This window comes from Gigantopelta aegis, chromosome 3 (genome assembly GCF_016097555.1).
Source record: "Gigantopelta aegis isolate Gae_Host chromosome 3, Gae_host_genome, whole genome shotgun sequence".
Classification (NCBI taxonomy): Eukaryota; Metazoa; Mollusca; class Gastropoda; order Neomphalida; family Peltospiridae; genus Gigantopelta; species Gigantopelta aegis.
This window is the reverse complement of record NC_054701.1, coordinates 35983788-35997070: the sequence shown is the minus strand read 5'-3', so window position 1 is coordinate 35997070 and position 13283 is coordinate 35983788. Positions and strand designations below refer to the sequence as shown.

The 13283-nt window shown below is 33.4% G+C and overlaps 1 protein-coding gene across 1 annotated transcript in view; it reads right to left on the bottom strand.

Moving 5' to 3' along the window:
• The window catches only part of LOC121367956 (paired box protein Pax-6-like), a 31604-nt gene extending 18679 nt beyond the window's left edge, over window positions 1-12925 (bottom strand). The window contains exon 1 of the mRNA XM_041492425.1: window positions 12576-12925. The gene's annotated coding sequence lies outside the window, so the exon portion shown is untranslated. The remainder of the gene's footprint in view (window positions 1-12575) is intronic.
• Window positions 12926-13283: the final 358 nt, after the last annotated feature.

Genomic DNA, 13283 nt, shown 5'->3' with positions numbered 1-13283 from the left:
GCAAAAAAAAAAAAAAAAAAAAAAAAAAAAAATATTCACAGGTAAAAAAAATTAAAATTTAGAATAAAATTCAGTGTCTTTCAGAAACTTCAACACAAGTTCAGATCCCGATCCCAACATCATAAATACAACATTTATATATAATATATAACAATGGACCAACACTGAGACCGAACACAAAGGCACTTGACGCTGGGAAATGTTTAACATACAAACAAAGTTCGCCAGAGCGTTTTGAGTCGTGCGTAATGCACCAAACAGTGGAAACATTTAGAAAAAATCATCTGAACAAACATCGGGTAATATTTAACGCCCAGCTCGCGGCGACGCCATGTGGACGACAAATGACATCTTATAAATTAATTAAATACACGGGCACGGATACTCGCGTTTCTCCAGTATCGAAACACGGTGTAACATGCCTCATTAGCCATAAGTTATAAGTGTAACATCTCCGCGTACGCACTATTCAATTATGAAATAGCCTCCTATGGATCTGGATGTATTAAAAAAAAAAATCCAGTGTCACCCATTTATCTCGTTCAAAAAAACCCAACGCATGTGCCAGACGATAAAAAATACCATATACTTCTGGCGCGAACTCAATGAATACCATCTGGGTCGCATGGTATATGAATTTCTAGATCGAAGACAATATAGAAGTAAATGATCGACACTATGGATAAACATTTTGATTTATGCTTTTTATTTTTAACAGCTATTTCAGAAGTAAATGTTCCATCTATATATAATTCAAGCTATGAATTAAAACGTCTTGGTATAATCGGAAGTACCGTTTAATTTTTTTTATATTCTGTGAAAGAAAGTTAAAACAAGAGATACACAATATATCAATGCTTTCATTCCATTTATGTGGAAATGGAAATCCGATCCGAAAAGTTTTTACATGCTCATGTACCACGAAGGTTTCGAGCATGTCCACCCAGAGTTCGACCTCTGGAGGCCATGGGCCCAACTCGGGGCCGAAATTTATTTGGAAAAATTTTGACTTTAAATAAGCTTATTTTTAATATATTTATGTAATATTGGACGCATTTTAAGTCGGGCGGTTCTAAAAGAACAAAGTTTAACAGAGCTCTCTGGTATTTAGCCCTAGGAGTTGGTAAGGAAGTTCTCCACTACGAGATTGGGGCACCCGCCACAGGAAGTTTATTTAGTAGATGGGGAAGAAATATAAAAGAGGCATCCGTCATATTGGGAACTTCAGTGTGACCGAAGCATGGAGGGGACCCGAGGGGGAGGGGGGCAGGCCCCCAGAGGAAATGGAAAGGACAATTTTGACACACTAGATTAAGACAGGCTTGTAGGATTCTAAATGCACATTCACACCGCTATGGATTTACTACGGACCCGTCTGGTAATTGTGGATATTGTTACGAGAGAAGCTATCATATTTCTTTGAAATTGTTTAACCAGCAGAGACAACTTCTTTTAGATTCTTTAAATATTCTTGGACCAACTTAGCTGCAGCTAAAAGGTAGAACCAGGTCAAATTACGACGCTAACAAACACATTTCTCTTTATGTTCAGAAGTATATTATTATTAAAGAAGCACAACGATTAACAAATAAAACGTTTCGATTAAATTATAATTCGGAATAAGGACCCGTATATAAGTATTTATTATTAGTGGTGGGACGTCTGAGCAGGAAATGAATTACTTTCATTTCCTTTGTTCTCTTCCTCATTCACTTACATTTTTTTTTTTTTTGCTTTCTTTGTTTTCTATGTATTTACTTTGTTTGAATGTCTTTATTCTTGGAAATAATTGCAGTCGCCGATATTGTTATACAATATTGCAAATTGAAGAGGCCTCGTACGTCAGATAACTTGTGCTCAATCCTTTTGTATTATATGGTGTATTCATTTCTTCAATCAAAGCATTTCAAAGTATATATAATACGGCCATGGTTTGTTTATAGTCAACCATTTGTGGCTTGATTTCAAAGTCGATTATCATTAATTATTTTCCCAATCATTTATAATATACTGAAACCCAAAAGAAACGCGAACACAATTTTTAGCTGTAACATTAAATTCTGTTGTTGTATTTTTAAGAAGAGCTTAACACTTCACGAGAATTACAAGTTCATAGACCGTTTATCATTTCTAAGAATTCAGTGTTTGTTATCAAGTAAACCTATTGTAATTACAAACTGACCCTGATTTGCGTTTATATTGGTGTTCAGTATAGAATGTTGAATTACATTCGACCTGGAAACATTCGTTACGAACACAGGTTCAAAAAACAAATATTAACGATTTGATCTGATCTGAAAGATACCCTAGCTTAAAAATGTGCCACACTAATGTTCTATATTATTCTTTTATAAATTCGCTTCAAATTTGAAGTAGTATGTACATTTTAGATAGTTAATTTTCACAGTTTTTAATCCTTGTAAAAATCGACGAGTTCAATTTTCAATGCATTTAAAACTATTGTATTAAAAACCAAAATCATTATTCACGCTATTTTGTTACAAAGTCACACTCTTTCCAAAATAAATAAAATATTTGTTTAATTGTTTTGCCTATTCAAATTCATACAGAGAACTAGTATTTAATTACTAATTTTAAACTACCAAACCGTGTTATCTTGTTTTCTATATTTGCATAAATATCGGAGTTATCTACCTAGAAAAGCCGAAAAGTGGTATGATTAATATTACATTTGCAGTGTCATTGGTAATTAATTCGTCATTTATATATTATAAAATTGGCAACTAATCGAAATTCCTTTGATATTATTTGTGCTTTTAAAGAAAAACTAAAAACATATGCACAGAGCACATAAATATACGGTAACAGAAGGTCCCCTTGTCTGCCTCCATTTGATATTTTGAAGATTTTAGTTATATGCCTAGTTACAGTCCTCCGAATTAAATAGTATAATTAAGGAATTTAACCCATATAATGCTTAATAGTTTGCGAAATTAAAACATCAAAGGTCTTTAGAATGAAAGACCAAGTAACTGAACCGAAAGGTGCTACCAACATAGCCTGTACAACATGGCAAATTAAGTGAACAAGGCACATTTCATTATTTAATTCTGTAAATGAAAAATTGTTCGGTTAAATATTTGTTGACATAATTACGATGAAAATACTTTAAATGTAACCATAATATATATATTTTTAGTATTATATATATATATATATATATATATATATATATATATATATATATATATATATATATATATATATATATATTATTCTAATCACATAGGCCATTCATTAACAAGGGAAATGTGAGGTAGATCAATGGCGAGTCGGAGGTTGGCGGGTGGTATTTAAAAACATATTACCCACCCACCCACAATATATAGAGGATAATAAACGAGTTACCAGTTATTATTGCTAAAGCTCGTGACAAGTGAAAATTATTTCACGAGGGACATAAATTTGATAATAACTGTTACCGAGTTTGTTATTCTATTTATTACCCCAGCTATTTGGGGTTTTAAAAAGCCTTTATTTTCGATATATAGCCTACATCGGCTACACGTCCATGTATATAGAAACGACATAAACTACTTTAACTTTGTATTTTATTCACGGTTCATAAATAATTTTCAAAACCCAAAGTTCTATATATTCTGTAAAAAAATATCTATAATGAAATGCATTAAACTACAAATTTATTACAAGTTTAAGACTGAAACCAGAAAAACGTAAACGCAAACGCTTTAAACTACATGACGTCATTGTGTGTGCTTTACCAAAATATCGTGATGACGTCATATTTACTACAGGCAAGGTGATTGGTTTGTTGGCGTCAAATCGTCCAATAGTAGTGTACGTTAAATTAATGCATGATAATTTCTCAGTGAGAAATTATCATTTTTTATTTTCCCCGTTATGAGTGTCTACTGGGGTAATAAAACATTTTATTACACCAGCAGGCACTCGTAACGGGGAAAATAAAAATCATAATTTCTCACTGAGAAATTATCACGCATTGGTCTAACGAACAATACTATTGGATGATTTGACGCTTATAAACCAATGAATTTGTCGGTACTAAATATGACGTCATCACGATTTTGCAAATACACACAATGACGTCATGTAGTTTAAAGAGTTAGCGTTTATGGCTGTCTGTTTTTGGTGTTAAATTTATGACAAAATGTCATTTTAATGCAATTCATTATAGATTTTGTACCAGAATAAATATAACTTTTGTTTTTGAAAATTATCTATCAACTTGATTAAGTTACAAAGTTATAGCAATACTCAGAACAGCGTAAAGCGATTTATATTGTTTCTATACATGTACGTGCATGTGTGTCCCAAATAAAGGCTTTTAGAGAAAAAATAGCTGAGGTAATAAACAGAATAAAAAACTCGGTACCAGTTATTATAAAATTTATGTCCCTCGTTAAATAATTTTCATTTGTCACTCGCTAAAGCTTGTGACAGCTGAACATTATTTCACTCCGGACATAAATTTGATAATAACTGGTAACTCGTTTATTATCCTCTATTTATTAAACAAAGTATAGACAGAAAAAATATTGTAGCAGACCTACCACGGATCAGATAATAATTACGGTGAATTCAGCCATAAGCGACTTTAATTTTTCTTAATTGTTTAAATAATAATTAAGGTGCATTCAGCCATAGGCGTACGGAATCCCAATTTTTGGTGTTGTGGGCAGGTTAAATTTTGACCGAATGCCCAAAACATTTATTCATATTAGCCTTACTACCAAACAGCTATATATACGGTTTTAAACGAATCACTACGCAATTTTACCAATATTATGAGTAGAATAATGGCAATATACTGTGAAAGGTTTTAAGGCCAGCTCATATTGTACGAACGTCCCCATCAGTTTTGGCCCAGAATGCGAAAATATGTGTGTGTGTGTGTGTGTGTGTGTACATACGTGCGTGTGTGTACGTACGTGCGTGTATGTGCGGTTGGCATGCACTCAGCATCACCAAGTGATCAGATCTGAATCAGACCAAAGATACGGTAGCTTTTAGTGTTTTAGAATCAAAGCCCCCTCAGTCGATAAAGCTACATCTGGGATATCAGAGATAAAGAACGTAGGTCACATACTATCGTGTCAGTTAAAAAGTGTATATCAAACACTCCTTGCAACTAATCGATTGTATGGAAAACATATTTTATTGCATTTAAACAACAAAAGGATTGGGCACAATCTTGCCAACTTACTTTAGATATATACTGCAAGTAACCTCGTGACAACTAGTTTCTGCTACCACTGAGTGACAAAGTGCGTACAAAAGATATCGTGTTTCTCATCGGATGGAGAGGGTGGGATGTACCTCAATGGTATATCACTCGCTTGAAGGGTGATGGATACAGGATTGATCGTCCTTGATAGACCCCTTGGTTTTTTTCCCCAGTTCCTACTACGACTGGTACAACAAATTACATGGTATATGTTGGCTTGTATACGGGAAAGTGTATATAAAAGATCCTTTGTTGCTGTTTGGCAGGAGTAGTGCATGTGATGGCAACTTTTACTTTTAACTAACACCTATTGTTATCATTATAATATGCTTTAACCTAATTATTATTATTATTATTATTATTATTACTATTATTATTATTTTGTTTTATTATTGGTCCAGAAATATCGATAATGTCAGGAATGGGGCCTGAATCACTATATTACAAATAATGTCGAACATAAATAATATTAAATGCATAAAGAGTATTGTTAGAATAAATAGGTTCAGACTGATTGTACATTTTTCGCATAGTAAGAGGGAGGGAGAAAAAAGTGAGGGAGGGAGAAAAAAGTGAGGAAGAGAAAGGAGAGAGAGAGAGAGAGAGAGAGAGAGAGAGAGAGAGAGAGAGAGAGAGAGAGAGAGAGAGAGAGAGAGAGAGAGAGAGAGAGAGAGAGAGCGAGAGAGAGAGGGGGGGGGGGGGAGGGAGGAGAGAGATATAAGAAGTAAGATAGGACAGTAAGACAGCAATAACATTAAAACAACCCAAATGAACGCACACATACACACACATACAGTACACGCACAGCACACAATACATACACACACATACAGTACACGCACAGCACACAATACATACACACATACACACATGCATACACAAGCACGCAACATACCTTGATAACAATTGTATACACGTGGTTAGTTTCTTATCAGTTACATTGTAGTTTATTAGTGCTCTGTAATACTTTGGGAAGTAGATATTCTATAAAATTACTATATATTACAGCTGTTATATTACATTACTATATATTAACCTACTTATTTTGCCTTATCTAGTCTAAAATTACCAGGGAATCAGGAAACAATGATTTAGGTTGTGCTACAGCTAGAATAAAGGGCACGTCTACAATAAACAGGACACGTTTTGTATTTGCCCCTCCCACCCTCTAGTGACATCTGTGGATTAAAGAGTACCGAGGTCATTTAAAACCCCAAACATTTATTTCTCTTTTTCCTTTTCTTTAAACCATTTGTCACAGTTATTTAAATTTCATTTACGCTATAACTTCCATTCGTTCAACACTTGGAAGTTCATATTTCACAATGAAAAGGGGGTAATTGCATGTGTTATCTTGTGTCACCCAACAAGTTCACAAATGCCGGGTCGCAACTCTTATCCAACAAAATTTCTATTTGTTGATAGTAATTTGTAGGACACGAGTCATTTGTTGCACTTCAAGATATTTATTTGTCAAAGTAGAGCGATAAAAGTGTAGGAATAAAAGGCGATCGAGGCATAAAAGCCGACGCTCAAACATCAAAGTTAGCGGCAGCGAAGAATCGACCATCGTTTCACTTTTGATTGGCGATGCTCATCAACGCTTTGATGACGTCGCCGATTTAAACACCGAAACGATGAGCTGGTGCTTTGTCGACTGTACCGCCTCGCAGTGACGGCGGGCACCAGTCAATGCTAATTTGATGATGATAGTGGATACCATTAACAGCGACCCTTGACCCCACTCCACACCCCACTGTGCCGTCATTTGGAGATGTGTGAACTATATTTCTGCAAATGACAGTTACGCTCTTTCAGAATTTTAACACTGGCACGATCCCGTCAAATGGAACGAAGTGGGACCTCCTATTCGCTTAAATTAGATGTTTTTGTTGTTGTTGTTGTTTAAAAAAAAATTAAAACAACTAACTAACTAACTAACTAAATAATGGATTTTGGAAATATGCTTTTGTAACTTTCAAATAAATAACACTTATTTCCCGTTAACTCTCTAACTCTCTCTCTCTCGCTCTCGCTCTCGCTCTCTCTCTCTCTCTCTCTCTCTCTCTCTCTCTCTCTCTCTCTCTCTCTCTCTCTCTCTCTCTCTCTCTCTCTCTCTCTCTCTCTCTCTCTCTCTCTCTCTCTCTCTCTCTCTCTCTCTCTCTATATATATATATATATATATTGAATATGAATAAAAGGCGATACATTTATATATAGCGGGTGATTAAACACTCCACTGTTTGAGATAAAAAGAGGGAAAGGTATGTAATACAGAACAATGAATGTTTTTCACAAAACTAGTTTACGACATTGTATATTGATGTTGCAATTTTCATTTTGATGTTTTACTTTTACAATGGCGCGTGATACAAAGTGTGATATGTACGCAAGCGCTCGGTATCATGAACACGCCACCAGTTGTTTGTGTCTTTTGTTTATTAGTATGCAGTAGTATGGCTGTATACAGAACAACAAAAGAAACGAAAATATTAATTTAGTCTTTTTAATTTATTTTAAAATATCAGTTTGAATCCCATTATTTTTGTTGTCTTTTAAAATTATCAATGTCTTGTGAATATTTTAAGGCCCATTTTCACTCTCTATTTATCAAATTAATTGTATTATAATGAATTAACAAAATATATAGTTGAGTTTCTGTTGTTATTTAGTATAATTAGTCATTTAATTTTCATTGTATTTTTGTTTTGTTTTCTTCCTTTAAATATTAAAAACACATTGTGTAATTTTAGTTTTGACTACTGATATTTATGAAAATTATTTTTGACATTGCCTGCTATTATAAAGCCACTGACCCTACTTAAAATCCTTAATTTATACTTTACTTGTAACATTTTGCCTAAATTATTAACGTTTAGCAAATCGTCTAATCGTCATGATGTTTGTAGTTGCTCAACCTTAATTTTAGGCGTTCAACAAACAAATAAACAAATAAACAAACAGACCAAAAAGAAAAAGAAAAAAAAAGATTTAAAAAAGTACATACTTCGAAAACTAGGGTTAACGGATTTAAGATTTAATGCGAGACTTTATCACTTTATAAAAGTGACTGGTACAATCGTATTCTATCATACCACATTCATGAGAGCTCACCATCCTGAACAAAAATCCTCTGCTATACTACCCGAATCTTCCAACGTTTAGATTCATGAGGAAGAAAAAGAATGTGTGATTGTGGCTAAACACATACGTTTATCATAAATGATTAAATCTATAGTATACACGCCTATTTCCTGAAGAGGGGCGGGCTTTAACTCTGTCGGTAGAGGGCTTGGCAGAGTTTGCTTAGATCACAGAATCGAAGCTCCACGGCAGACCCATTGCCCCCCCCCCCCCCCCCCCACCCCACACACACACACATCCCAACCGGAGCCTCACGACTGGTATATTAAAGTTATTGGTATGTGCCTTGCTCTGTGTGTGGGAAAACATATACTTATGAACAAGTGTAATGGGCTTCTTCTGAAGTCTTCGTGCCAGAATGAACAAATGTTTAACATACAATAGCTCTAATGGTGTCGTTACACAAAACTAACTTTTAGGCAGTGATACCTTCCACAAATTCGGCCTTTATGGTGGGATTTATTTTTACACGAATGTTTTGTTATACTTAAAAACAAATCTTATAATCTTTTGTAAATTATAAATATTATTTTGACAAATATTCTTTACCGTTATGATACAACAATAAAACTATGATTGATGATATCGTTATGCTACGGTTTTATTATGTTTCTAGAGATCCACAAACGCTTTATTCCGCACCTTTTTCAACTTATTCAATGTGTTATTATTATTATGTTTAAAAGAAACTAGTCTGAATGTGCTGCCATTGTAAAATGTTTCTGACAAAGCCTTTTTAAAAACTAAAATTACACATTAAAGACATTTTCTTGTTTAGAACACCAATGTTTATATATTAAGGTTTTTGCTTTGTTTTGTTGTCTTAATGCTTTTAAGTGGATAAAACTTCATTTTACTTACTAAACTATATTTTCGTACATACAAAATTACTGGAAGGTAAAAATCTAGTCTTCTAGAAACATTCAGGTGATCAGAAACACTTTGTATATAAATCACTGATGTTCAAGAAAATGCAATTTTAGTCATTAAAATGCTCTGTAGGTCGGACATATGTTATAATAGCAGCTAACACAGGGCAATATCTTTAATACCTCCAACGAAATATTGAATAATGTGTGGAAGGTAAACATACACTTTACTATTATTAAAAATCTAACTTATTTTATAAATCAGAGGAGAAGAAAATATGATGTTAATAAAATAGTTGAAATAAAAAACAAAATGTCACAAAACATAAACAACAGAAAAAGAACTTAGAGACACCCCACCCCCACCCCCACCCCCACGCACTCAGGCTCTCTCTCTCTCTCTCTCTCTCTCTCTCTCTCTCTCTCTCTCTCTCTCTCTCTCTCTCTCTCTCTCTCTCACACACACACACACACACACACCACCACCACCACCACCACCACCACCAAACAACAAATAAGAAAAGAAAAAGAAAAGACTTGTTACCTATTCTAAAACAACAATATAATCACGCGAAAGACCAATACTAAGTTACAGATGATAAGAAATAATAGAAAGGAGAATGTTTTTTAAGGGACTGTCCCGAGTTTGCAGTCATTGTAAGATATTAGCGTCTAACAGTGTTGTTTTGGCGACTAAAATTATATACTCAGTACATTTTCTTGTTTTGAATATCAGTGTCTAAATATCTAATGTGTTCTAATGTGTGTAACTGTCACTTTTCATTTTACTTCGTAATATATATTTGTGCGTACGAAATTATTGGAATGTAAAATCAAGTTTGGGTTACTACAAACAATAGGGACGACAACAAACACCTTGTTTATACAGTTAGTAATATTCTAAATTAGAAAATGTCTTTAATATGTGATTTTCGTCAATGATATGTTGGTTGAAAACATGTTACAATGTAATAAACTCGGGATAGTCCCTTTAAAAGATAAATACCGAAGCTGCATTATCCGCAGTAGATGTTGTTATAATTAAAAGAAAGAAATGTTTTATTTAACATGTATCTAGCATGTTAAATTAAGAAAATATATTTAAAGGTGTACAAAAAGAAATACATTTTTAAATTTAAAATATGTTTTTAAAAACAAACCTTACGTGCTAAACAAGTTTCTCCGGGCGAAATGACTGATCGTGAAAAAAAACCCCATATAATTTTAATAAATTTTATTATTATTTAATGTTTCTTTCTAAATAAAGAACAGGTTTTTTTCTCTCTCTCTTTTAATATAATGAATACGTAGGTGTATGCAACCGATCGACCCTTTTAAAACGTGTTTACATGTACGTGTTTATTAATTCCACTGCACCCGGTGCCCCCGCACCTCTCTCCATCACTGCACATGTGAATTCCGCTAAGAAAAGAAAAGTTAACTGTCTATAGCACAGTTTATCACTGTACTTTTTTCTTCTTCTTCCTAGTTGAACTCCGTGGCTTTCCGTTGTCGAACGGTTCCACACGTTGAACACGTGGCATGTATTCCTTTGTATACATACAGGTAAAGTGGTGTAATTGGAGGTAGCTTGTCAGTGGCTGTCATTTCTGGTAGCTACGGACATGCATACAATGAGATAACACATGGCAGGGGTAGGTGTGTGTGTGTGTGTGGGGGGGGGGGGGGGTGAATTGAGGGGGATAAACCACAGCAGTAATTGTAGTTAAATGGTATTACATTAAAAGAATACAGTTTAGTCAAACCATAAAAAATATCAAAAGTTATTAAAGAGCACAACATGCAAAAAATAAAAAAGTGTAAACGTGCTCGTATATATGCCTAAAGGTAACATCAAACAAATGTGTCTTTTGATGGTGTAAGTTTTGTTTATTAGTTTGTTTTAGTTTACTATAGCAATAATTGCATTTAAATGGTATTATATTAAAAGAATACAATTAAGTCAAACCATAAAAAATTTCAAAAGTTATGAAAGAGAACAAAATGCAAAAAAAAAAAATCTAAAAAAAAAAATCTAAACGTGCTTGTATATTGTCCTAAAAGTAACATCAAATAAATTTGTCTTTTGATGCTGTAATTTTCGTTTATTAGAGTTTGTTTTAATTTACTCTGGATTATTAATATTTCATTTCTTTTGTACCAAAATATTTCGAAAGATATTTTCTTAAATTAAATAAATATGTGTGTAATTTAGAAATATTTTTTTCTTCAATAAAATCAGTTATTTTTATATATTTTTAAAATCCAATTTATAACACGCTTTTACATGTGATAGACTCGAATAGTTTGTAATTTATCAATAGTCTTGTACAACCGCTTATGCTAAAACCTACTATAGGAAAAAAAGGTTAAAATACAACTCGATGGCCACTTTGTTCTGATAGATATCAATAGTTTATGACTACGTCAAATATTATATTTCTTCGGTCATATAATGCTGAATCTTAAACATTAGTACTATATAATCATATAAATAAAACATTATTTTCAAACAATAAGCGCTGATTTTAATTTTTAATTCATACATTTAGATTTTATAATTATCACAACATTATACATTTTGGGCAAATAGTTGTATGATTTGCAGCAATTTGTTTATTTAAAACAACATTCAAGACTATCACACTATTTTCGTTTTAGCTAAGAGACCCCTGACATTCCACACAATAATGATTTTTATTCTTTATATGCGACATTTTCTTACAATGTGACGAAATTATCTATTCATTTATTTTTAATTTTGTAAATTCGTTTAATTATATATATATTTTTAAAAGATATTAAAATGTTCGTTGACACATTAAAATTTAATAAAACCCACACAGTATACTAATAACAGATTCAATTTCACGAATTGCAAAATAAAACAAATGCAATTCCAAATGGTTTCCACGTATTAAACAAAGTTTTAAAATATCTAAAACAAATTACTGAAACAAAGAAAGCAATAAAACAATTGTTGAAGTACAATACAGTATGTTGAATCTTATTTTCAATTTATTGTAACAAGACTACACTAAGTAAAATGTATATCAAATTATATTACTTTTTCTTTTACATATTACAAGTATTATTTGTAGCATTCAGTGTAATTTTAGTCCACAATAGATATTTTAATATGCATCGAAAAATATCAATTGCTTGATTAATATTTAAGAAAATGCATAAATAAATTAACACACATTCGTTGGTTAATAATAATAATATAAAAACCCCAAGCAAAACCCCTAAGAATTGTAAAATTAGCGGGTTCTTTTTCAAAACATTAGTCACACACATATATGTAAAACCGTAATATTTGATCATATACTTACAGAAAAACTTGACGGTACTTTAACAGTAACTCTGTACGCAACTGGCGTTAAGCTGTCACGGTGGATCCAAAACAGCTACCGTGGCAACGCACGTGCTAGTCACACTTATCACCTGCTCGCGCGCACGCTCTTCTCACGGAACCAATGAGAACGCAGGCTTTGTAGAGCTTCGGAAATTGACAGGACATCCGCCCAAAGATTAAACACTTACGGCTCTTATCCAAGTCTCATGAATTTTTAAAAGAAACTTGATGAAGGAACTGGCGCTACATGATAGGATAAATGCGACGGTGGTTTTGAAGTGGAGCAACCAGCAGACAAGGCGAAGTCAATTTGCGAAAAACGCACGAGCATCTCCCGATCTCCCAACGAATTGCCCACGTCTTTTTAATATCAAAAGACTGGGGATGTCAAAGTGTTTAACAGGGCACTTTTATTTTTGTTAGCCTCTCGCGTTTTATTCTGTCACGCGGAAATAAGTTAAACTTGGAAACAGGGTATCTTACGTCGGTGAGAGCGCAGTATAATTTCTATAGCACCCCATGTTAAATTAAGCGCAACCAGGCATACTGGGAAGCCGAAACGTCATAAAAGCAGTGGTCTCACTAACCACTTTTTTTTCAGCCGAGCGTGCCTTTCGCCTGGATTTGAAAACTATTTTTGTAAAAGTCTCCGATTTTACGTGCCACGCGCAACCGCCACTTTTCC